General features: G+C 43.0%; 1 protein-coding gene and 1 long non-coding RNA gene across 3 annotated transcripts in view; both read left to right on the plus strand.

Moving 5' to 3' along the window:
- The window catches only part of LOC123625663 (immunoglobulin lambda-1 light chain-like), a 995,149-nt gene that overhangs the window by 278,749 nt on the left and 689,528 nt on the right, over nt 1-26,872 (plus strand). The window lies entirely within an intron of this gene.
- Nucleotides 1,942-12,601, plus strand: LOC123625690. Its single transcript, XR_006730616.1, has 4 exons — nt 1,942-1,962; nt 3,934-3,987; nt 5,643-5,719; nt 12,574-12,601. It is a non-coding gene; the product is annotated as an uncharacterized LOC123625690 (long non-coding RNA).

The following is a 26,872-nucleotide window of genomic DNA, read 5'->3' on the forward strand; positions in this document are numbered from 1 at the left end:
TTGTGAGTGTGTGTATTTCCTAAGATTTGCACCTCCATGCACAGCACAGTACAAGTGTCATTTTTCTTAAAAAAAAAAAAATGCCAACATGCCCTCCCACTTTATATGACTCTACTCAGTCATCCCTCATCAAAGACACATTTGAAGGTTGGTTTCATATTGTTCCCCCTTCAATGGAGATGGTGCAGACATGCATGGCTCAAGATCTTAATGTAAGCAGAGGCCAATGTGAACTCAGTTCTACGTCACACTGTTGATGCTCTGGGTCACTGAACTGAAGTCAACACTCACCTGTAGGGTCCAGTACCTTACCTACAGGGCAGGGAATTCCAAGAGCACACCTGGAAGTGTTATAGTCTACAAACATCCCAAACACTGTCCATCAATATAAGGTGGCCTCGATGGTCACATCACTCAGGGTAGCAACAGGTACATTTTACAGTGAACTCGAGTGTGACTATCAGTGTGAAGCACACATGGAAAACTCTCAGGATTCTGATCAGCTGGCAGATTCTGAGCAGTGGGAGACACCACATGGCAATGCTGAGGTCCCTCCTCAACACGTGGGCAAAAGCAGAGAAGCAGCAGGGAGATACTGTTTGGTATTGAATAACATCATCATGACAAGCCTTAGAAATGCTCAAATCCAGCAGTGCACAAACTCCAAGGACATTTCCAAATAAGAATTCAAAGGATGATGTGGTTGTCAGCCTGGTGCCCAGATGAGATTTCCTAGTTGTGAGTGTCCTACAGAGCCAGGCCAGAGAGGGTCCGCACTCCCCACATGCTGACCCACGCTGCACTGTCCCACTGCCAGAGGCTCGTGTGAGCATGAGCAGCAGCTGATCCATGGACACACACGATATATTGAACAGGAATCCAGAAAGGAAAATAGAGTGGTGATTATCTCTAAATTATAGGAGAGTTCCATATTTGCAAATCTTTTTCATTTAATTATCCTTGTAACAAAAGATAAGGAAATACACATCATGGAATATTTTGCCTAGAATTGCATCCAGTCCCCCAGTAAAGATTGCTCGCAGCAAGCGTGTAGTCTGCTAGAGGAGAAGGTCTAGATAATAGCAGCACAGGTGGACCCTGGGGGAAGACAGGATCTTGGAAGGTATCAGTAAGGTAGTGGCATTTACCTCGGCTTCCCAGTGGGCAGGAGGAGCCCCGAGACTCTGTCACTAACAAACAGACAGCTTACTGCCCGTTGGTTAGGTGGCCTTCAGCTCGACAACCACATGCTCTGTTTCTCGAGTCTGTCCTGTTTCATGCATTTGCCTTTTCTCTCATCCCGAGTCCACGTCAAGCAATGTCCCCTTAATGATCCATGACCGACACCTGCAAGGTACTGACATTCACTCTGTCTCCTAGTTCCATCTGAGGACCCACAGATCGAGCTCGCTGGCACCAGAGGAGACATAATTCCATCTATGTCCAAGGTCAGGCCACCTGTCTTTGTCTGAAATGAAAATGTTCCTTTCTTGGTTTCTTTCTTTTCCAATTGAAAAAATATATGACAAGCTGAACAAGGATATTTGAGATGTCTTATGTGTTTTCCTTGGTGGGTAAAATTTTGGCTGAGAGTGTATTGCCAACTGAGACCTGACTCAAAGATTCAAGATGTCGTTAAAATATCAAGGCATCAGTTACAGCCTCTATTCTAGTGAGATTTTTCCTCAGCAGCATTTTTATCTCTTTGGAAAAAGTTTTTGTAATTGCCAATCAAAATGGGCTTGAGGGATACATCCTCCACAGAAGGCTGTGACTTTAGGCATGAGCAAGTTTGCTCCGTTCTTGCTTTTGGGGTTCCTTGCCTCTCCCACTCTCTCCTGTCTTGTTTTCCACTGTCACCAAGTGCACAAAAGCCCTCTGCAAATAGGACGTGGAATGGTCTCATGCTCATGCTAATTCCTTTTCTGTAATTACAGGTGGCCTCAGGAGTCAAGACAGAGAGTACGTATTCTAGAACCCCCCATTTACTAAAGCATGACTAGATGATGGGAAAGGTGGCACTACCCTGTTGGCCTTCCTATGGGGAGGCCCTGATTCCAGCTGTCTGCTGTAGAGGAGGATTGGGGGTGTGATGATAGAAGCTGATTTTCCAAGGAACCACGGCCACTGTCAATAGCCCTGGAAGCAGCTGTGTTCCCTCTAGGTGGTGCAGGGCTGTGTGCATGCGGTGGACTGTGTCTGCATGTGAATCCAGTGGTTGGATCTTGATAGTGTGTGAGTGTGTATTTTTGCACGTTTTAGTGTTTCTCTAGATATATGTTATCCTATTACCAGTGTCTACATTTTTAATGGGAAAATACAATTATCACTATAGCACAATTATAAGCATTTAAAAAAATTCATAAATTTCAAGTTTTTCATGTTTTCAGTTCATTGCATGCTGCATGTTTCTCAATTAACCTTTAAAATGAATCCGATCTACACCTGGAAATTGTTCATTAGTTTCTGAAAGGATTCACTTTGGGAATCCCTGCTTGTGTCAGTTACAACTTCATTCATTTAATAATCTCACTGCTTTATAGGCCTTTCTGTTTTCTCCTGAGATGTGAGTGATCATGACACTTCACTGTTGCCATGTCCCTCCTTCACAAACCTTTTCTAGGAGCGACCTCAAAATTAACCTTCCAGAACCATCTTCAGCACAAAGAGTGGGGCAGGCTCCTGCCTTTGCAGTTAGACCCTGGTACAGCCACACGCTGGACCCAGTTCTTTCAAGAAACTGCAAAGGAGGAGCCCACAGGCAGAGTGGGGGGAAAATCACTCCAACTTTCTCCACTGAGGTCTAACATGAATCTTCAGATACTGTTGCCCAGAATAGGAAATGCCACGTTCACGTGGAAACTCAGTCTCCCAACACCGAGCCTCCTCCCACTCGTGGGCCATGGCCGGTCACTGCAAGGGCAGGGACTGGATCCTCCTCATCTCTCCCCCTTCCAGAGCTCAGCCCTGGGAAGCCGGTTGGGCCCCATGAGCAGCTGAGAGATACACCCCTGGGCTGGGAACGAGCTCAGGTGGGGAAAGGCTCCCTCCTCAGTGTGTCCAGCCTGTTGGCCCCACAGTAGTCCAGGTGCTTTCCCAGGTTCTAGTCAGGCTCGGGAGAGATGAGGGTGGGCTCCTGAGGACAGCGAGGTGTCTCCCCACCCCTCTATGCTGCCTGCTCTGATCCTGCCCAGGGAGTGTGTGCAGGGCCAGGCTCCTCCTCTCTGTTTAATACAGCGCCCTCTGCAGGAAACCCCTGTGATCCTGCACACTGTCCTCACTGTCACTGTGTCCCAGGGTCACAGAGTGCCTGGCCCTGACACTGTGCGCAGTCAATGAATGACTGGATCAGAGCAGCCAACTATCCTGCAAGGACACACCAGGGAGGGGAGTTCTGTTTTCATCATCTTTGGATCCTAGAGCTGCGCTAGGCAGTGTGGTCATCAGTAGACAGACGTGCCTGCTCACGTCTTAATTCCTTAAAATAAGTAAACTTAAAAATTCACCACTTCATTATACGAGCCCCTTTATACGTGCCCAATAATAGTGTGTCTATGCCCCAGACAGCAGCTCCATCATTCCAACACGTTCTCTTGGGCAGCCTGGCCCGGCGTCTGCTTATTGAACTCACCTAACTCACAGCATGTGAGCGAGTTAGAGTTTCAGGTTAAGGAGGGTGGACTTAAGAGCTGTGATGCTCCAGTGGAAATGGGGAAGTGAGATGAGGAAGGGGGATCCTCTCTCCTGAGGGTCTGCAACTGTGAGCAGTGCCTTGTTGAAGCCCTCTGACTCCACTGGGTCCAGGGAAGGTCTGTGATCCCAGAGGAAAGAGCAGGGTGATCCTGTGTCATCCAGGTGGCCTCACCTGGAGTAGGAGGGATGGGCGTGGCAGTCCCTTGGACAACATCCTTGCTCATGTTTGTGTCTCTGCAGAGTGGACATACAACATCCGGTATCCCTCCAGTGATGAGGAGGAAGACTCCGCAGGTAGGGAACCACCTTTGAGCCAGGTCCCAAGGAGAGAGATTCCTGGGGTCCGCTGGCTTCCTCCAGCTGCTCGGGATACTGTGGCTGGGGGCATGAAATCCTAAGAAAAAGAGAAATATGTGCTCTTTTCCTACCGTGCTGACGTGAGAATAGGAGCTGTTATGTCTATGGGCATTGAGCATACTATTTGTAGCCTCTTTTTCGCTTTCTCGGATGATGATAATCTTTCCAAAAAGAACTATTTTTTCTTGTTTCTGCCTCTGCCAAACATGAGAGCCTTTAGCTTTCATTGGTCAGCAGCTCTCGGGAGATGTGCCTAAGGCATCATGGTTTGAATGTTGACTGTTGACCCACACTGGGAAAATCTGACAGGAAACACGTACCCCACCAGCACTATGGGAACCTCCCAGTGTGACAGGTGAGGGGCAAGAAGGCCACCCTCTTTCTGTGGACCTTTGGGACTTAGAGTAGCACCTTCGTGTTCTGTCCCATCTACCTCTGGGTGAAAAGACAATCCAAGGATGGGAGAGGTAAAGAATTCTTGCTCTGGGATTACTATCTATGCCCTGACTTCCTGGAGACATGAAGGAAGAACACGATCTTGAGCAGATTTCTGGCCTCCGCTCCTCACCCAAATGCCAACTCCTGGTCTGGGAATAAAACCTGGATTTTCTTCAATTGGAGAGACCCGTGTCCCACTGCCCGTTGAGACCCTCCAAGGCCAGCAGGACTCCAGAGGCTGCGTGAGGGGCTGCTGGGCTTGCTGCCCTCACTGGCTCTCACAGTCCCAGTGACCTAATTCCTGGAATAGACCAGGACCAGGACAGAGCCTCAGGGCAGCAGGGCCAGAGGTCACTGCTCCTCTCAGACCCACTGCTCCAGCCAGACAGTGCTGCCCTGGTCCCCACCCTCCTGTCAGACCCCACTGTTCCCCTTCCTCAGGCCTGCCAGGTGCCCTCCCTCCCAGCCTTCCCTTGGCTCAGTGCAAACCCTGGTAGGTCCCCTTTATCAACGTGGCAACAACTGCTTGTCTCACTTGCAGACTACGGGAATTGAGACACCCTTTTTTAAAAAAAAGTGTGTTCCTCCCCTCTTATTTCTTAGGGAAATTACAGGGTTGTTGTGAAGATCAAGTGCTTCCAAAGTTCCTGAGGTCAACTCAGCTCAACAAACCTTGCTTGACATAATATGTTGGTCGTACTTCTCTCCCACAGGACCCAGTGCAATCCTAGGCTTATGACAGGTGGCCCCTAGGTTTGGGTTTGGAATTGATCAATTGATTGATTAGGGTGGGTAGCAGGGTAGCCTGGATATTTCCACCAATTATCCCGTGTGACAGAAAAATATGATGATGGAGGGAGATGGGAGAGGGAAGGCAGTGCCATGCACAGGAGGCCATGGGGACAGTGGCTGTCTTTGGCAGGGACAGGATGACACAGGCATCCCTTCCTGGCTACAGTTACAGATTTTAATCTGGATAAGGGGCCCTGGAGAACCGCAACCCATTACTCACTGCAGAGGTGAAGGAATGAGGTTCTGGGACAAGTTAGCAGAGATGGGGAAGAATTGGGTTCTCTCATTGGGAGATAAAACATGAGGAGCAGCAGGGTCCAAGTTCTTACCTCAAATCTAACTCTGTTTTTTCTTTCCCCAAGGCCACCTTTTAATGATCCTAGCTCTGGTGCATGCGGAGGAAGGGTTCTCAGATGAAGACTGGACCACCACCTTGCATGTAATTTATTTCCTGTTTGCATTGCTGTTTTGTTCTATTTCCTATCCATCAACTCCTCCTTGTGGCTCCTTCCCATACCCTCTTTCCCTCCTTTCTTGACTCTCTCCCTGGAGGGTCTGGTCTCAGCAGGCGGTTGATATACTTGCATCTTTAATGTGTATAAAATCTCCCTCCATGCTGGGTCCTGCACACCCACCACAGAGAGCCCTGCTGCCATCTCTGTGCCTCCCCATTGTCCCTGCACCCATGTCTGTGCTGCACATTCCTGTGCCGATACCCGGGCAGGCCGTGATGTGTAGTTGTCAGCCTGGTCCCAGGGGACCTGCAGCTGCCACAGGGTTGGGAAGCTTGAATCAGACACGAGGCCACAGAACAAGGGCCGGCTCACTGTTGCCCTCCCCAAGTCAGCTCATGTAGCTGCAGCTATTTCATTTGTGAATTGTATGTATTTAGAATTATCTTTAGTGATACTTTATATTTCATGCTCAACTTTGTTTCATTAAACAGTATTTATCTATTACAGTTTTTTTAAAACCTTTTCATATGAAATAAAACTGATAGGTAGAAAAGCACCCAAACATAGAAAGATTTTAATAATTTATTACAAGGCAATCACCCTAGTGACCACCAGAAAGATCCCACCCTCTCACATCACACTCATTTAGACTTCGTTGTGCAAATACCCAGAAATTTAGCACTTGTGACATACCTTTTATTTCTTTCTTTCTAGACATTTTTTGGTCTGAAGTTTCTTCATTGTCTGGAAGGGATCATGGAAATAATATTACTTAAGGTCTTCCATGACAGTGTGGAAGGGTCTTTTTCACTTGAATGTTAGTTTTGCTGAATGTGAGGTTCACAGCTCACTGTTTCTTTGCTTGAATATCTCATATACGCTATTGCATTGCTTTTAGGCACAAAGTATTGCTCTCAAAAAGGTAGATGAGATTCTCATTTGCTTTTCTTTGTACGTCACTTATACTTATTTGTCAAGAAGAGCTCCATGTTCCTAAGCTTATAAACTCGGAAAACTAGAAGTAAATATTTTTTTGGATTGATATGGACCAGTGTTACCATACAATTGATCCATTTTTTATCATTTATGACTATTTATTGAGCACCTACTATGTGCCAGCCATTGCACTCAGGCTAGGGAATATTTAGTAAGACAGACACATGATTTTTTATTTCTTGGAGCTAACTTTTAGTCTCGTGAGATAGAAATTAAGCCACATGCATATTAAATAGGTAATGAGACAGGACAGCGGGAGGTTGTCACTGCTCTGGTGAACAGAAACACAGCAGGGACAGGGCTCAGGACAGCTCAGGTTGTCCCGTGTCTTAGGCCCATCAAGTATTGGCTAATGCTTCTGTGACTTTTCTCCTTCCTGACATATGGCAGCATTTTAACAGGAAGGGAACATGACCCACAATTTACAGCACCCATCCACCTCTTTCCACACCGTGTCCTAGGAGGCCAAGGTGCATGAGCGGACAGACAGAGGGAACTGGAGGATGAAACAGCCACAATGTGTAAAATCCCTCAGCTTTCCCCACCCACAACTGTGCAGCAGAACCACCCACGAGGCTGTGTCCTCTCTAGTCCTCTACTTCTAAAGGATGACAAGAGCCCTTCCCCAGAGGAAGATGATATGGCAGCACCATTTCCCTTCTAGAAAAAACAGGGTCCAGCAGATATTCTCTTCATTTACATTTAAGACTAAAGTTCTATACCAGATCATTCTGGGATCACCAGAACACACACAGGGAACTCCACATGTTGCTGTATAAGTAGATTAGGTTCATCAGTGTTCCAGATGACACTTTTATATTGGAGTTACTCTGGTTTCACTTCTGTCTATGCCTCATGGGTCATGGTGTCCGGTCACTACCCAGAGCTTGCACCTTCCTCTGCCCCAGGACTGGAAAGCCCGATGCTTCTGGTCATGTTGGCCTCTCACGATGCCCCTGACCTCCATCCTCAACAGCACCGGCACCCTCTTTTCTAAGCTCCTATGCCATGGACTTGAAGGAGCATCAGAGAGACAGGGAAAGTGAGCTCCTGATAGCTGGACGGTGATTCTAAATCTTGGCTGTTGTGAATAGCTCTGCAATAAACAGAGGAGTGCAGATACCTTCTCTATATCCTGAATTCCCCTCTTCTTGGCTATATACCCAGCAGTGGGATTGCTGGGTCAAATGGTAGTTGTGTTTTTAGTTTTTTGAAGAATCTCCATACTGTTCTCCATTGCGGTTGCACTAACTTACATTCCCACCAACATTGCCTGAGGGTTCCCCTTTCTCCACATCCTCGCCAGCATTCGTTATTGCCCATCTTTTTGATGAATGAATTTTAACTGGTATCATCTCATCCTAGTTTTGATTTGCATTTCTCTGATGCTTAATGATGTTGAATATTGGTTCATATACCTGCTGCCATTTGTGTGTCTTCTTTTGAGAAATGACTACTCAGATCCTTTGCCCATTTTTAAATTGGATTATTTGATTTTTTTTCCTTGTTGCATTTTTGGAGCTCTTTATATGTTCTAGTTATTGATCTCTTGTCACATGGGGAGTTTGCAAACATTTTCTCCCATTCTGTGGGTTGTCACTTCCCTTTGTTGATTGTTTACTTTGTTGCAAAAAGCATTTTCACTTGCTGTGATCCCCTTTGTCCAATTTTGCTTTGGATGCCTGTGCTTGGGGGAATTACTCAAGAACTCCTTGCACAGACCAGTGTCCTGAAGCATTTCCTCAATGTTTTCTTTTAGTAGTTTCATGGTTTCAGATCTTAGATTTAAGTCTTTAATTCATTTTGATTTGATTTGTGTATATAGTAAGAGATAAGGGTCTAGCATAATTTTTCTGCATGCAGATACTCAGTTTTCCCAGCACCGTCTGTTGAAGAGTTCACCATCATCTCCCTGCTGTATGTTCTTGGCATCTTTACCAAAGATAAGTTCACTATAGAGGTGTGGATTTATGCCTGGGTTCTCCATTCTGTTCCAGTAATCTGTGTGTCTGTTCTTATGCTATGACTATGCTGTTTTGGTTATTATAGCTCTGTAGTATAATTTGAAGTCAGGTAATGTTTGTTTTATTCTTTTTGCTCAGGATGGCTGTGGCTATTCTGGGTCTTTTGTGGCTCCATGTAAATTTCAGGATTATTTTTTATATCTCTGTGAAGAAGAATGTCCTTGGTATTTTGATGGAGATTGCATTGAATCTGTAGGTTGCTTTGGATTGCAAGGACATTTTAACAGCATTAATTCTTCCAATCCATGACCCTGGAATATCTTTCCACTTTTTTGTTTGTCATCATTAATTTCTTTCATCCATGTCTAGAGTTTTCAGCATAGATATATTTCACTTCTTTGTTTAAGTTTATTCCTAGGTATTTTATTTTATTTGTAGCCATCGTAAATGGAATTACTGTCTTGGATTCTTTTTCAGATTGTTTCCTGCTGGCATTTAGAAATGCTGCTGATGTTTGTATGTTGATTTCCTATTCTGCAACTTTACTGAATTTGTTTATCACTTCTAATAGTTTTTTGAGGAGTCTTTAGGTTTCTCTAGATATAAGAAAATATCCTCTGTGGAAAAAAAAAGGATAATTTGACTTCTTCCATTCCAGTTTGGATACCCTTTACTTCTTTCTCTTGTCAGATTGTGTGTGTTAGCTAGAATTTCCAGTACTGTGTTGAGTAACAGTGGTGAGGTGGGCATCCTTGTCCTCTTCTGGATCTTAGAGGAAAGGCTTTCAGTTTTTCCCCATTCAGTATGATACATGCTGTGGTTCTGTCATATATGCCTTTTTATCATATTGTGGTAAGTTCCTTCTATGCTGTTTTTTGGTACTTTTTGTCACAATTGGATATTGAATTTTATTGAGTACTTTTTGAGCATTAATTAAAATCTCATATGGTTTTTGTCCAACCAACTTTTCATTTTGTTTAAGTTTTGTATTTGGTTTTATTTCAATTTCTTTTATTTATGCTCTGATTTTGTTATTTCTTTTCTTCCACTAATTTTGCTTTTGGTTTGCTGTTGTTGTAGGTTTGGAGATGCATCATTCGGTTGTTTATTTGAAGCTTTTCTACTTTTTTGATAAAGGCACTTATTGCTATGAACTTTCCTCTTATTACTGCTTTTACTGTATCCCATAGATTTTGATATATTGTGCTTTCATGTTCATTTGTTTTGCAAAATGTTTTAAATTCCTTTTTAATCTTTTCATTGGCCCACTGGTCATTCAGGAACATATTTAGTTTCCATGTGTTCATATAGTTTCCAGTGTTCCTCTTGTTATTGAATTCTAGTTTTATTCCGTTGTGGCCAGAAAAAATACTTGGTATGATTTTATGAGTTTTTATGAGTTTTTTAACACTTGTTTTGTGGCCTAACATGTGGTCTATCCCTAAGAATGATCCATGAGCCAAGGAGAAAAATATGTGTTCTGCTGCTATTGGATGAAACGTTCTGTAAATATCTATTAGGCCCATTTGGTCTCTAGTGCAGATTAAGTCCAGTGTTTCTTTGTTTCTTTCCTGTCGGAATGGAATGTCCAGTGTTGAAAGTGCAGTGTTGAGGTCTACAACAATTACTGTATGGTGGTCTCTCTTTCTGTAGCTCTGGTAATATTTACTTTATATATCCAGGTTTTCCAGTGTTGGGTGCATGTATATTTACTGCTGTAATTGACCTCTTTATCATTATATACAGATGTTCTTTCTCTCTTTTATATGTTTTGTCTTGAAATCTCTTTTGTCTGATAGGAGTATAGCTATCCCTGCTCTTTTTTGGGTTCCATTTGCAGCGAATATCTTCTTGCATCCCATTGTTTTCGTCTTTGTGTGTCCTTATAGGTGAAGTGGATTTCTTGTAGTCAGTAGATTGTTGGCTCTTGATTTTTTGTTATCCAGCCACTCTATGTCTTTTGATTATGGAGTTTAGTTTATTCACTTTCAATGTTACCATCAATACATAAGGATGATAATACTTACCATGTTGTTCTTTGATTCCTGGTTGTTTTGTGGTCCTACCTTTCCTTCCTGTACAAAGTCTTTGTTTCCAATTTTAAATGGCCTTGTAATAATGTACAGAGTAGCTTCCTTTTGCTGCTTCACCCCCATCTGGTTACTCCCCCTCTCAACATTTCATTGCAGCCATACTGTCCTTCTTGACGTTCTTTAACATAGTGTGCTCGTTTCTCCCTCAGGGCCTTTGCACTGCTTCCTTCTTTAATTTCTAAAGCATTTTTATGGTTCTTTCATTGCCCAATGGGGGAGACTTTAGAAGAAATTTCTGAGCTGTGGCCAATAGTTTCTCTGGATGGTCAGGGACTTGGAAGGGACATAGTTGGAAATTGGTGACAAGGAGGTCTGGAGAAGTGGTATAAGGGAGGAACCTCTCTAAATGGACAAAAACCAAGAAGATATTTGTTTGCAATGGGAACATTCACATTGCAAACAAATGCTCATGGAGTTAGGATGTTCTTTTATACTCATGGAGTAAGGATGTCCCTTTCATTGTGTATCTGTCAGCATCTTTCTCCAGACAGTCCAGTCATTGCCTAAATGTTCATGGCACAGTGGCCACAGTGATGGGGATGGAGGTGACACAGGCACAATGAATTGTAACTCACTTGGAAGCAAGGAGTCAGGATCAATCACAGCCCATGCTCGCCAGGAAGGAGTCAGCAGCACCAAAGCACTGAGAGTCAGGGCTCCACTTTGCTGCGGCCATTGGGAAGCTGACCACACACCCTGGCCCTTGTGCTGCACTCCACAGGAGGATCCAGGACCACAGGAAGATTCAGTAAGACCCAAAGTCTCATAATATAACTTCTAAAATGCCCACGATACAATAAAAATAATCACACATCATAACAAGATCCAGAAAAATCACCTGTTGACTGAGAAAAGACAATCAGTAGACACGAACACTGAGATGCTGGAGTTACTGGAGTTCTGTGACACACATTTTAGGGAGGAAATCATAAAATCACTATGATGAGCAATAATAGACACTTTTTCACAAATGGAAAATGAGAAAAATTCAGAAATGAAATATGAGTTATGCATACACAAAATAGAAATTAGAGGGCTGAATATCGTGATAGAGAAAGTAAAATCTCACTGTGTGGACTCAGGGACAGGTAACACCTAAATATTATTCCAGAGATGTGGGAAGCTATTTAGCATAACCAGAGAACAATAATTACTAACAAGAAGTAGCTAAAGACATAAAAAACAGTGAAGCTGCTTTGACCGGGCAAGCAAGGTAGAAATGTTCAATAGATTAAACAACATTTATTTATTAGAAGATAAATGTGACCTTTCAGTCTGCATAGCACTCACCACCATTAGCATTCTCTGGAGGGGGTCACCAGGGTACTACAGGTGTGCTAATGGGTGAGCAAGGCCAGAAGCAAGTTCAAGTTCAATGGGCCCTGGGTCCCTGCTCACTGGCCTGGGTTGGAGGTCACAGCAGCTGCTTCCTGCCCAGGGAAACACTCAGAACTCACACTCACCAGAGCCTCCTGACACTGGAGCTACAACTGGGCCTGGGGACACAGAACAGTGTGGTTGTGGGTGGGAAACGGCTCAGACTGGAATAAAGCACCACCCAGAAAGAAACTCTGCCCCCAGGGAACTGAGGGAAGATAAAAGGCCACCACACAGGCAGCACCAGCTGTGTGGCCAGAGTGTCCTTGGCACATCCCCATCAAGGCCTGGGCTCCTCTCCTGCTGCTCCTCCTCACTCTCCTCAGATTCATTAGAGTTCAAACCAGCATGTGGGGTGATCCTCTGTCCTCCTTCCTCACTCATGACATGTGCCTGTTTTTGTTTCAGGGTCTAGTTCTCAGGCTGTGAAGACTCAGCAACCCTCGCTGATTCTGTTCCAGGAGGGAACAGTCACTGCCACCTGTGACTAATCTCTAATATGCACAGTTACTAAAGTTGTATTTTATTTTTTGCCATTAAAATCCAGTTGTTTCATGTTTTTAACCAACTCTGTTTTCTATATAGTCATTTTTTTTTTTGCCTTAGCATTTATACTTCATGGTCTTTAGGCCACATTTCTGGTTTTAAAAATTTAGAGCATTATTTTAGGTAAATATTAAAGACAGCAATATATCATAGATTCCAGAATGGACATTAAAATCATTAGTTCTTTTAAATATTAAAGAAACCACCTAGAAGAAGTGATGGAAGTAAAAGTTTTAAAAATCCTATTGAGACGAGATCGGGGGTGTTCAGGGTGGTATGGCCGTAGATAGTTTTGGATTTTCTCTTGCTTAGATGAGACTCCCTATCCTCCCCTCCCCAACCTCATATGCTGCTGTTTGTAGCTTATGTGGGGTAAGAACCTTTGGCTTTGTTTGTGAGTGCTCTGATGGCGATCTATGTTCCTGACAGATGCCTTAGTTATGGATAATCCTTAGTGTAATGGTTTTTCTCAGTTGCTTGTATGCTCTAGCAGTGCTGAGCTGTGGGTGTGGACAGAGTCCTTGTCTCTCTCTCATGAGAGAGGATGGAGGCCTTGGAAATCCTTGCTCTTTCCCCAGCGTGTGTTCTAACTAGCACTGTGAATCCTACTGGCACAACCAGTTTAATCTCTGAGACAGTAGGGGGCGCTTGTGCATTAGAATCGATCATCGATCTCATCCTGTACCACTGAGTCAGTAAATGTCATAAAGGGCTGTGCAAGCTGACCTCCGTGTCAGTAGATGGCGATTGCCAGAAGGAACAGGCTGCGTGTTGTTTTTGTGACTGGCCCTACTCTCGGGAGGAGCACCTAATGCCCCAGGTGGTGGGTGGGGCCCTGGAACTTCCAGGCTTGTCCTTATTCTCTGCCACAGTAGAGGCTGGTGGGGGAGTCAGGCTGGGCGGGGCTGGGTTGGGCTGGCTGGGTTCAGGCTCCACAAAAGCTGGTAAGGTAACTATACAGGTCTCAAAGGTCTGCTCCCAGCTTCTGGGGAAAGCTTCCAGGGAGGGGCTGAAGTGACCCTGCTCAGCTGGAAAGTCTGCTTGTGGAGATGGGGCCATCTGAGATTCACAATCTGACTGTCCAGCTCTCACACTCCCCCTGGCCTGCGTGCCTGCCCCGCTTGGGTGCCTCTCTATGAAACACCGGCAGGCGGGGCACTCCAAAATTGGACACCCTGGGTCCACTATAAGTCCATAAAGGAAGAAGCATGGACCGTGCTCTCTGTGGATGACTCAGCCTGCAGTTACGCACCCAGTGGGGAGAGGGAGTAGTTGCCAAATTCTTGGCATGAACTGCTCTCCTGGTTGGAATGGGTGGGAGAGGGGCTGCTGCTCCAGATCTGCCCCAGGGCCTGAATAAGATGTGCCTGGTTTCCATGGCTCCCAGAGGTGGGCTCCTCCTCAATGCAGAACTCGCTCCTGTCAAACACGGTGGTTTTCCTGTGTGTGTGTCGGGGGGATGGGGGCGGGCATTGTCTCAGCGCCCCACCTCCCAGAATCCCACAGTATTCTACTGTCAGATCTGTCCACGCATGCTTCCTCACCACCCGAGTCCAACCCACACACCTCCCCACCGTGTTTCCAGCAACCAGCTCGAGTTCCAGAGGGCAGGGAGTCCGGCCTCCTTGTCTAACCCACTGGCATGTGCCTCCAGAAAACATTGCTGGGCAGGGAATTCCCGAATCAGCGTAGAAATAATAAAACAGAGAGTAAAAAATAAAAACAATTAACAAAATGAAAAGTTGGTTTTTTGAAAGATAAACAAAATTGATAAACTACTAGTGAGACCAACCAAGAAAACAGGAGATAAGTCCCAAGTAAACAAAATTAGAAATGAAAAAGGAGACATTACAACGGACACCACAGAAATATAAAATGTCATCAGAGACTATTATGAAGAACTATACACTTACAAACTAGATAGCAAAAGGAAATACATAAATTCCTGGAAACATGCAACCTACCAAGTTTGAACCAGGAAGAAGTAGAAACCCTGAACAGAACAATAATGAGATTGAATCAGTAATAAAGTCTCCCAACAAATAAAATCCCAGGACTGGATAGATTTACAGCCAAATTCTACCAAATGTGTGAAGAAAAACTAATACCACTCTTCCTGAAAACTATTCCCAAAAAATCAAGATCCTCCTCAATCTATGTGATTTTGTTATGGCAGCCTGAGCATTTTGTGGACTACACGGGTACTGGGGTTTTCTTACATTATCACCTTCTCAGAGTGACTGCCTTAGTTCGCTGAGGCTGCTGTAAAAAAATGACATAGACTGAGTGATTTAAACAACAGAAACTTTGTTCACAGCTCTAGAGATTTGAAATCCCAGACCAAAGTGCCTGCAGATTTGGTTCCTGGAGAGGACTCTCTTTCTGGCTTGCAGGTGGCCGCCTTCTTGTTAGGCCTCACATGGAGCACAGAGTGAAAACTCTGGTGTCTCCTCTTCTCCTTCTTATAAGGGCACTAATCTTATCACGGGGGGATTCACCCTCATGACCTTATCTAAATCTAATCACCTCCCAAAGTCCCCGCCTCCAAATGCCATCATGTTGGTGATTAGAGCTTCGACATGTGCATTTGAGGAGGCCTTGAAACTGCCTTTGACAGTTCTCTCCAGTGAAGACCTGGTAGCTTCAGCTCCAGCCTCTTCTCCCCGACCTCTTGTCCAGGTCACCCAGCCTGGGGCAGCACAACATGCTCAGATTTAGGGGGGTTGTTACCCACAAATTCCACCTACAGCACCAATGCCAGCACCCAGCCAGCCTTTGCTGGCACCAAAACTGTATTTTTTCCCCTGACTCATGCACTGCCTCTGGCTTTGCAGTTGCCACCTACACACCCAGCCCTGCAACCAATATTTACCAAATATTTGGCATCTCTGCTCAATTCTGGGCAGCACAAGCCCACCCTCCTTGAGATCCATGGTTTCAACAACACTAGTGGGCTTGGAGAGCAGAGAGGCAGCCCTAGATCTGAGCTCTGCCTTTGGAGCACTCAGCACTACAGCAGAAAGAAGAGGGGCCCCAACCACCACACAAGCTATGGGGGAAGCCTGGGCTTGAACAGCTGGAACTCTCCTGGCCAGGGCACCCCCATGGTGAGTGTGGGACCCAGTACGATGAATATCTCTGTGTTTGGAGATACTTTTAGCCACATCCTTAGGGGCCCACCCAAGAAGAAACTCCTAACTTCAAGTCAAGAGCTCAGCACCCCTGCAAGCAAGGCTGCCTCTAGGAACACGGCCAGGCCAGCCTCTGACCCTAGCAAGCCTACTTCTTGCATGGGCCCTGTGAGGAGGAACCTTGTATTTGGGGCCCCCTTGTCACCTGCCTGGGTTTCTGCTGCACACAGAACTGCTGAGCCATGTTCCAGGTCATCCTCCTCCAGGTGTGGCTCAACTCCCTTGGGATCCAAGAAGTGAATGCTGCACTCAAAGGAGAGCTTCCCAGAGCAGTAGCCAGTGTCTCTGATCCCACCAGGATTCTCATGATTCATGAGCATGGATGGGGTCTTTTTTCATTTGTGTCCTCTTCAGTTTCTTTCATCAGGGTTTTGTAGTTTTTCTTGTGGAGATCTTTCACCTTCTTGGTTAAATTTATTCCTAGGTATTTTATTGTACCTATTGTAAATGGGATTGCCTTCTTGATTTCTTTCTCAGCTAGATGATTACTGATATATAGAAATGCTACTGACTTTTGTACATTGATTTTGTATCTCGCAACTTTACTTAATTCATTTATCAAATCTAAGAGTTTTCTGGTGAGGTCTTTTGGTTTTTCTAAATATAAGATCATATCATCAGCAAACAGTGATATCATGATTTTCTCTTTTCCAATATGAATGACTTTTATTTCTTTCTTTTGCCAGATTGCTCTGGCTGGGACTTCCTGTACTATGCTGAATGACTGTGGTGAAAGTAAGCATGGTTGTCTTGTTCCAGATCTTAGAAGAAACACTTTCCGCTTTTCCCCATCAGTATAATGTTAGCTGTAGATTAGTTATGTTTCTTCTATGCCTTGTTCCTTGAAGGTTTTTATCATGAAAAGGTGTTAAGTTTTATCACATGCTTTTTCTGCATCTATTAAAGTGATCACATAGTTTTTATCTTTGATTCTGCTTATGTGATGTATCACATTTGTTGATTTGTGTATGTTGAACCATCCCCATGGTCTTGATGTACAATACCACTTGATCATAGTGTATCATCTTTTTGGTATGCTGTTGGATTTGGTTTGCTAGTATTTTCTTGAGGATTCTCGTGTCTGTGCTCATCAGGGAGATTAGTCTATAGTTTACTTTTTTGTTGTATCCTTGTCTGTTTTTGGTATCAGTGTGATACAGGCCTCATAGAATGAGTTGGGCAGAATTCCCTCCTCTTTGATTTTTTTGGAATAGTTTCTGAAACGCACATGCACCCCTTTGTCACACACACTCTCGTATACACTCTCACTCTCTCCTCCAGTTGTTGCTCACTCACGCTGTTATGCCTTGTTAGTCCATGATCTGTGCTCTGCCCCAGAGCCAACATACACATGCTCTAAAACACATGTGCACACACTTTTCTTGTGGCTCTTTTCTCACCCACTGACACACACGTGTCTGCAGTTCCCTTTTCTTGCACTGTCGGTGCCCAGCTTTGGGATCAGGGTAATGCAAATGTCATAGAATGCATCAGGAAGTGTCCTCTACTCTTCACTTTTTTGGACTCTTCCTATTGCATGATTGTCCTTTGCTATCCAGCCACTTCCTCCTCTAGCACACATCTTCTCCCACAGGACCTGCTCAACAGCCTCTCTGAACCTCAGTTTCCTTTTCTTCAATGTGCAGATAGTAACAGAATCTGCCCTTGGGTGGTTCTGAATAGTGAATCAGTTAACGTGTAAAAATTGATTTTATTGCATTTTCAATCATGTCACCTAAAAACAGAGGGGGCTTTATTATTTTCTTTTCTATATGTACTAATATGTACCCTTTCTTTTTCTCACTGTATTGCACTGGCTCAGTTGGTGGCATGAGGTTGAATAAGACCAGGTATCCTTGTCTTGTTCCAGACCACACAGGGATGACATTCAGTCTTTCACAGTTAAGCATGATTTCCTTATAATCTTTGAAGATAGCCTCTTCCCGACTGAGGAAGTTCCTTCATATATTTAGTTTGCTGATAGTTTTTGTTATTATTATTATGTTTTTATTTCAGGTTATTATGGGAGTACAAAAGTTTAGGTTATGTATACTGCTGTTGACCCCCAGCCCCCCTAGTTTTTATTATTAATGGTTGTTGAACTTTGTCAAATGTTTTCTGCACCTGTTGACATGATTGTATAGTTTTTGTTGATATAGTAAATTACATTATTTTCTAATGTCAAAATACCCTTGCAATCCCACAGTACAACCCATTTGGTCAGAATGTAGTACTTTAATATATTGATAAATCAATTTTCTGTATACTGTATTTTGCGAATCTTTAAATTTATGTGTATGATAAGTTTGTTGATCTTTAGTTTTCTTTTTACATGTCTTTGTATGTTTTTAGTATTACAGTTACTCAGTTTATGGGTATAACTATGTAATACTCTGTAGCATCCTTTTTCTATCTATAGATCTGGTGGTTAGTTCTCTCATTCATTCTAGATAATGATGATTTGTGTCTTCCCTCTTTAGATTGGTCAATCTTGCTAAAGATTATTTGATTTTATTGATTTTTTTGAAAGAAGAAGTAATGATAGTGGGTATCCATGCCTTGCTTCTCTATTAAATGTAGACGGCAGAGGACAGAATGAGTGAGGACATCAGCTTCTCCCAGGAGTCTAACCTAAGTTAGAGACTTAATGGTTCAGTGTTTATAGTACAGACAGGGTCAGGTTCAAGAAAATGTCAGATAAAATTTGTTGTGATGGTGATAAATTGTCTTCCAACTTCTGTATATTACGCAAGTATTGGTTCATTTTTTAACAGGATACCTACACACATATATTTTTACTATTTATATTAGGGCTTATTTCTTCTTCATTTAGAAAATCACATGATCAGTTGGATCACATCCAAATGTTTATTTATAATCTCCTTAACACACAGCTCTTACAGAAAATAAAAAGGAAAATATTTGGAAATTGATCTGAGAGCTTAGAACCTATTTATTGGGACAGAAATATAAACATAAAACCCAAAAGACAACCGTGATGATATTTAATATTTGAAATGTCTACTTAATTTATATTCATGATTCTTGAAATGTACCATATTTTTCTGCTGTAAATTTGTCCCATGTGTTGACCCAAGCAGAAACGATTTTAGTTCCAGCACAATGAGATTTTGTCTATGTGATTTTGTGGCTAAAAGTTTATCTGCCTTGCTCAGGATGAACTAGAGATCTGCCAGTAGCTGGATGCATCATGGGACAGATGCTCAGGAGGCCTTGATCATCTCTAACTGAATTTGCAGGAGCAAAGAACGGGCGCAGTGGCTCTGCAGCAGGCACCTTAGTGAATGTAAAGACATGGGATCCATCCCTGATGTTATAAAAGGAAATGGTTCCAATATCCATATCCAGAAAAATGCCTACTCGGCGTAACCGGGGAGTCACCGAGAGGGTGGTTAGAGGCACAGTGCTGGCTGAGAAGAGCTCTTCCTCTCTCAAACCCACAGTCCAGAAGCCAGCTTCTGAAGACAGCAGAACTGGCTCTTGTCGATCAACAGATTCTTTGCAAACACCCAGGTCCCATTCTTTGCTTGTGCCCACGTCCACTTCCCAGTAATGGCGTCCAGAGGTAAACCGAGGGGAGCCCAGGACACAGATTCCCTGTTTGAATCTCTCAGCACACTCTCTGTGATTCTGTTTGAGATGTTCACAACGGACAGACCTCAGGTCATCAGAAATGATGAGTTGATTGTTGGCCGTGTCAATGTCCAAGGTCATATCCACTGTGGAAAGATGCATTCCCTAATTAAGTCAAATTTCATATAGAGAATGAATAAATATATTTGTTACAAGTCCCTCTTATACTAGGCATTCTTTTTACATTAAGTTTTTTGATTATTTTATTAAAGATTTTTTCCCTTTAGTGCATGAGATCCATGGAGACAAACCATGATTTTTGTTTACACTCAAAGTTATAAAATTTAGCACACTCAGTCCAAATATAGATATCTAATAAATATTTTAAATGATGGAAAAACAATTTACTGATAAATGTCAGAAATCCAGATTCTCAGGCCAGCCCCATGCTATAGAATCAGAATCTGCATTTTAACAAGATCTCCAGGTAATTTAATGCATGTTCAAATTTGAGAAGCTGTGTTTTGGGTCAGCCTTGCCCAAAGAAATACAATGAAGCTACGAGTATAATTTAAAAATTTTTTGTAGATATATTAAAAAAATAACATGCAAAATTTCCTTAAATAACATATTAATCCATACATCCCATTTCCATGTGGGGTGCTAGCCATGTTTCAAAGGCTCAGTAGTCCCTGGTGGCACAAGGGCTAGGACGTGTGACCTGAATACTATATTTCCTTCAAAATCTCCAGCTGTCCCTCATCTATGCTCAGAGGTGAGAACTGTTACTCAGAGGGCACAACAGTTGCTTTGTCCAGGGCCATTGATGGACTGAGAGCAGGTGGCACAGATTCCCTACCTTGGAACTTCAGCATCCTTGGGTTCTGGGATAGAATTGCTCTCAGCTGGGGCTCTAGTTCCTTGATTTGGGAAACCATCTTCCCCAGCTGGCAATGGGGCCGGATGTCATTCTTCTGAGTGACCACAGAACAGGAGGGGCACGACACACCTTCCCCACTGGGGTCGTTCCGGAGTGAGCTGATGCATTGGAGGCACCAGATAAAGCCACAATCGAGGCACATGGGTTTTTCAAGATAAGACAAGCAGATGAGACATTTACTTGCTTCTTTAAATTGTTCAGCCATGGCCACCCTCTGTGGAAAAATGTACATGATATTGGAGTCCATGAGTTGAATGACAATACTCCCTGGGGCTCTTTCATCTTTACATGCATAGCTATAGCAGTGCCTGGTAACAGGTAATGAAAGCACAACATAAATATGTCTATAAAAGACTCCTGGCCTTGAACTTCTGATATTTGAAATGCTAGTTGGAATGAAGGACATGGTTCTTCCTTTGGGAAGTCGGTGTGGTGAAATGATGGAGACTCAGCTGTCCAGCTCAGTTTATAGGAATTAAGATGAACTTTCAGTGTAAAAAAAAAAAAAAGGACACTGGATTTTGAAGATGTAATGAGAAAAAGAATGTAAATTATCTTGTTAAGAACATTTAGGCACTGATTAAATGCTGAAATGATATCACATTTTCTGTATTAACATTTGACTTTTTTCCTAATTTAATGTGGCTACTAGAAAGTGTATAATTAATTACATGAGTGAGTTGCTTTATATTTCTGTTGAACAGCAATGGTCTAGACCCAAAGACTCTCTAACATTCCCAATCAGCAGCTCAATTGTTCCAATCTGGCTGTGGCAAAACTCCCTTCCAATAGCTGAGGTTGAACAAATCAAAGGGAGAAACTCCATTCATCATCTTATAGAGTTGGCCAAGCTATGACTAAGGAAATGGAAGATAGTAATTTCTCCAGCCTCGGTAATGAAAATCGAATTTATGCTCCTAGGAGAGGACCCCGTATCCCTAAGTGCCTGGCATTGAGTTGGCCTCAAATAACACTTGCTGAATTAGTAACCACACATTCTCCAAACCTTGCTCTCTAATATCTGTCCTTTGTAGTAATCTAGTAGGTAAAGAAAGAAATCAGCTGAGTTCAGACTCACGTCTCCTCCCCTAGGTTCTCCTTTAGCCTCCACCTCTTTCCGCCGACAGCTCAGTTGTGGAGTGAGCTCCACTTACCAGGAGTTTTTATATAGAGGGTCCCTCCTCCCACCCTAGTCACACCCTGATTAACTTCCTTAATGCAATCAGATTTTGATTTAATTGTGTCATAAATTGGATGGTTATTGAAGATGTAAAGAGATTGCCACAAATAAAGAATGTCATTGTGACTTAAGGGTTTTAAAAATTAATGTGGACAAATATTGCCATATTAGCATTCTAGATTAGATCTTGCATGTTATGGGTATTGATAGGATTTGGGATTAGGACTGAAACTGTTGGAATGAAATATTGAGCATCAAAATTAATCTGTAAATGGAGCTAATTTTGTTAGGTAGATAGGATCTCCGGCTCTTCTTGGGACAAAGGTTCCCTGTTTTGGTGCTGTTTTGATCAATTGCTCCACCTGGGAGGAAGGATAAGGGCGGGCACTCGATTTTGGCGTTGCCCCACCCTTAATCCTATCCAGAGCAACTGCTACACCTGGGGAAGGAGGGAATGCTTTATCAATCTAGGAATTCCCCAGCCCAGGTATACTAAGATTTAGAAAGTGACCTAGAGTAACCTAAGGGTAATTAAGCTTGAATCTGCATTGTGGTTTATCCCCCTCCACCTCAACCCTTGTGGGCTTTCTTAGAGGGAAGCTGTATGTGCAGATAGGATATTGAGGACACCTGTTGATCATCTGATAACATCCTATACCTCCCAAGAGCCCGATCCCAGACTGGGCTAATAAAAGGAAACAATCTGAGAAGTCAGTAGTCAGTGAGTGAGTCAGTGGGTGAGTGAGTTGGTCTCTCTCCAGTCGCAGGCAGACCCGTGTTATTCTACACTGCAGAGCTGCTCCTGGGAAACTGCTCCCTGCCTGAGGTTACTCTGTTGCCCTGGCCTTGCTGGTGATTTTTCTAAGCAAGGAGTCAGAGGACCGGGATACTAGTCTGGAATTGACACTTTGGTGTGTCTGGTCGTTCTTTGGCCAAGAGCATACCAAGAACCAAGGGCAGATTTCCACCCTGACATCTTTTGTGCCAAAAGGTGAGATTCTGACAATTTTGAATAGTTTTGGATCATGAAAATAAAATCTCATATTTTGATCAAGGAAATTAGTCAAACTTACTCAGAGGTCTTTCCTAAAGCCACACTCATCAGACCAGTGATTTTATTCAAAAGGACTTTTTCTCCAAGATTGTGAAGACTCATGTTCAGAAGTTTGGTTTAAAAAAACCCTAAAAGTGCCAGGTGTGGTGTGTGCCTGTATTCCTAGCTACTTGGGGGTGGGGACTGAGAGGAGAGAATCCCTTGAGCCCAGGAGTTCAAGACCAGCCTAGGCAACATAAGGAGACCCTGTCTCAAAAAAAAAATTGTTTTTCCCTTAGTGACAGGGTCTTGCTGAAGTGTAGTGGTATGATCATAGCTCACTGTAACCTCAAAATCCTGGGCTCAAGAGATCTTCCTGCTCCGGTCTCCTGCATAGCTGGGACTACAGTTGTGGGCACCACCACACCTGGTCAATTTTTTTTTTTTTTTGTCAACATGGAGTCTTGCTATGTTTCCCAGGCTCGCCTCCAACTCCTGGGCTCAAGTGTTCCTCCCTCCTCAGCCTCCCAAAGTGCTTGGATTACAGGTGTGAGCCACTGTACCTGGCTGAACAAACTTGAAAAATGTTTGTATCATCAATGTAAACCTGTGTTCAGGTGATAAAAAATATTTTAGCAATTAAAATCATTTTGATTTGGTTCTTTTTCCTTTGGTTACTAGAAAATCTATAATTACAGAGTGGGTCACATTATGTTTCTATCGGACATCTCTGGTCTAGACTCAGCCCCTCCAGCTCCCTGGCTGGTCCAACCTGGCCATGGCAAAGACCCACAGCAGCAGCTGCCAGCTTGAATTGAGTCACTGGGGGAAACCCAATTTGTTATCTCCTAGAGTAGCCAAAGCTGTGATTTGATTGAGACAAGAAGGAATATGCCACATCTCCAGCCTGGGTATGGAGAATCTGGTCCCACCTACAGATCCTGGAGCAGAGGACCCTGAGGCCCCAAGTGCACCCGCTGTGCCTGGCACTGAGTGGGTCTCAGATGGCACTTGCTGCGTTAATACATTATTCAATTGCCAAGACTGTGCCTTCCTATATATTACTTTTGTAGAAATCCAAGAAGTAAAACCAAATTAAGATTGGACTCACCTCTCCTCTACTCACCTCTCAAAAGTGGCTCAATTCTATAGTGAAATTGACCTGCAAACTTTTTTATTTAGAAGGAGTCTCCACCCACCTACTCACACCTGGCCTCGCCTCTTTAATCTGATTATATTTTGATTTAATTCTTGGGGAAACAGGATTTTTACTAATGATAGGGAGGTTACCACCAACAGGTACAAATGTTTTAACTAAACATTGAACCCAAATTTCAAAATGTATTCACCTAGGAGGTGATGGCATGCTCGCCATCAAATTGGTACTAACTGATCAACACTTAGGTGCTGACATGGAAGTAATACTCATTGGGTGCTGGGCAGGTGGGAGGGGGGGTGGTGGGGATGGGTAAACTCATAACTAATGGGTGCAAAAGAACGCACTGCATGGGGGATGAGCACAATCATAGCTCTGGCTTGGGTGATGCAAAGGCAATATATGTAATCAAAATGTTTGTACCCCCATAATATTTCTGAAAATTAAAAAAATGTATTGCATTTTCAGAAATTTCTCATTTGAGCACAATTGACCCTTGAACAACATCAGTTCAAACTGCACAAGTCCACTTTTCTTCCACCTCTACTACCCCTGAGACAGCGAGACTAACCCCACCTCTTTCTCCTCCTCCTTCTCAGTCTGCTCAACTTGAAGAAGACAAAGATAAAGACTTTTATGACTATCCACTTCCACTTAAGGAATGGTAAATCTATTTCCTCTTCTTTATGATTTTTAAGTAACATTTTCTTTTCTCTAGCTTACTTTATTCAAAGAATACAGTATATAATGCATATAACATGCAAAATATGTGTTGATTGACTGCTTATGTTATCAGTTAGGCTTCTAGTCAACAGTAGACTATTAGTAGTAAAGTTTTTCGGGAGTCAAAAAGTTTACTGAAATTTTTTTGTTTTGTTTTGTTTTGTTTTTTTGAGACAGAGTCTCACTCTGTTGCCTGGGCTAGAGTGCCATGGCATCAGCGTAGCTCATAGCAACTTCAAACTCCTGGGTTCAAGCAATCCTTCTGCCTCAGCCTCCCAAGTAGCCGGGACTACAGGCATATACCACCATGCCCAGCTAATTTTTTTTCTATATATATTTTTAGCTGTCTAGATCATTTCTTTCTATTTTTAGTAGAGATGGAGTCTCACTCTTGCTCAGGCTGGTCTTGAACTCCTGACCTCGAGTGATCCTCCCACCTCGGCCTCCCAGAGCGCTAGGATTACAGGCGTGAGCCACCTCCACCGGGCTTATACTGAAATTTTTGATTACACAGCGTTTGGGCGCCCCTACTCCCACATTGCTCAAGGGTCAGCTGTATTTTAAATCTCAACAATATTGCCCGTGGTCAGTATTTATACATTTTTTTCTTAGCTTTTAGACAAAATCAGTGCTGTACATTTAACTTCATTAATACCACTCTCTATATATTTGTAAACAGTTCATGCTTATTCTGCAAAGCACACAGTTATAGGTAAAATTCCCATTTTAATTTGACTGTTATTTTCTCAAGATGGAAAAGCCTTAGCTTTATTAATTAATATTCACTCTTCACTAATACCTGATATAATTTCTCACTCACTTTAGCTCAACTATTTAGAATATTTGATTTAGGTCCAGATTGATGGACATACAGCCTATTTGCTAAGGAGTCATGTGGTCCCAAGGAGAGGATATTCAATCTATCCTTTGAGACAGATTCCTCTCTTTGATTTTACTACCAATATCTAAAAAGCAATCTCTTATTGCCATCTTGTTTTACTGTGCATTGAAATGTAAAAGTGTAGGTGTATGGAAAATAATGATGCTTATTTTAAATATTTGTGAGGTTCAAAAAATGGGCAGATCATAATAACGGTTAATAAGCTGTACATATGCATGGGTTCCGCATCCTTGTTTTCATCCATGGGTCGTGTTCAAAATAAAAATTGCACCTGTACTGAACTTATAAAGATTTTTTGCCTTGTCATAATTTTCTAAACAATACAGTATAACAACTGTTCACACACTGTTTACATCGTGCTGGAGATTGGAAGTAATAAGATGGTTTAAAGTATATGGGTGGATGTGCATGGGTCATATGCAAATACTGCACCATTTTTTATTAGGGAGTTGAGCATCCAGGGATTTTGGCATGCGTAGGAGTTCCTGGAACCAATCTGGATACTGAGGGACAACTGCATATTAAATCATCGTTTTTATTATACAATAATATTATAAGTAGAGCCCGCAGCGCCACCTAGTGGCTCCCGGCCCCGGGCACAGGGAAGCGGAGCCGGCGGAGCAGCGATGACGCCCCCACAGGCAGTGAGCGGGAACCCCGTGCAATGGCCCTGGCAGAGGCAGGAGCAGGGAGAAAACCCGTAAATATTCACGGAAACGTTCGTTTCAGAATGTATTTAATAGCAGCAGGTATTAAATTAAGGCACACAATGGAATAATGTACATACTATCAAAAAAAAACAATGACAATACTCTTTATGGCAATCTCCACAAATAATGTTTGCTAAAAAAAAAAGATGCAAAATAGCTTACACAGTATATTATAATTAAATAAAAAAGGATGGGGAACAAAGAATATTTCACTGTGTTGATTTGTATGTATTGATTACTTCTGGAATGAAACACAAGAAACTGATAACATTAGTTACTTCCAGGGACAAAAACTGAATGACAGGTGATAGGAATAAGAGAAAGACTTTTGATTATATAATATTCTCTTTTACATTTTGAGCCATTTTAATGCGCTAACCCATAAATAATCAAATTAAACCAGCATAACATCTAATGGAAATAAAGGAATTTGAAATTCCCAGAATATCAAGTTCAAGACAAGAAGTGATCAGAAATGAAGCTCAAGAGGCAGACAGGAGCCCCCATTCATGAAGGGACTTATTTGACATACTGAGGATCATGAACCTTAGCCTATGACAGTGTTTCTCAAAATGTGATCTGGTACCACCTGCACACCTGGGGAGACGGGTGACAACTGCAGATCCCTGGAATTCAGCCAGAGTCAGAAATGTCCAGGGTGTGGTTCAGAAAAGCAAAGTCTGGGAATTCTCCACAAACTGAATCCAAACCTTGGTAGCTAAGTTTCACGCAT

Source organism: Lemur catta, chromosome 21 (assembly GCF_020740605.2).
Source record: "Lemur catta isolate mLemCat1 chromosome 21, mLemCat1.pri, whole genome shotgun sequence".
Classification (NCBI taxonomy): domain Eukaryota; kingdom Metazoa; phylum Chordata; class Mammalia; order Primates; family Lemuridae; genus Lemur; species Lemur catta.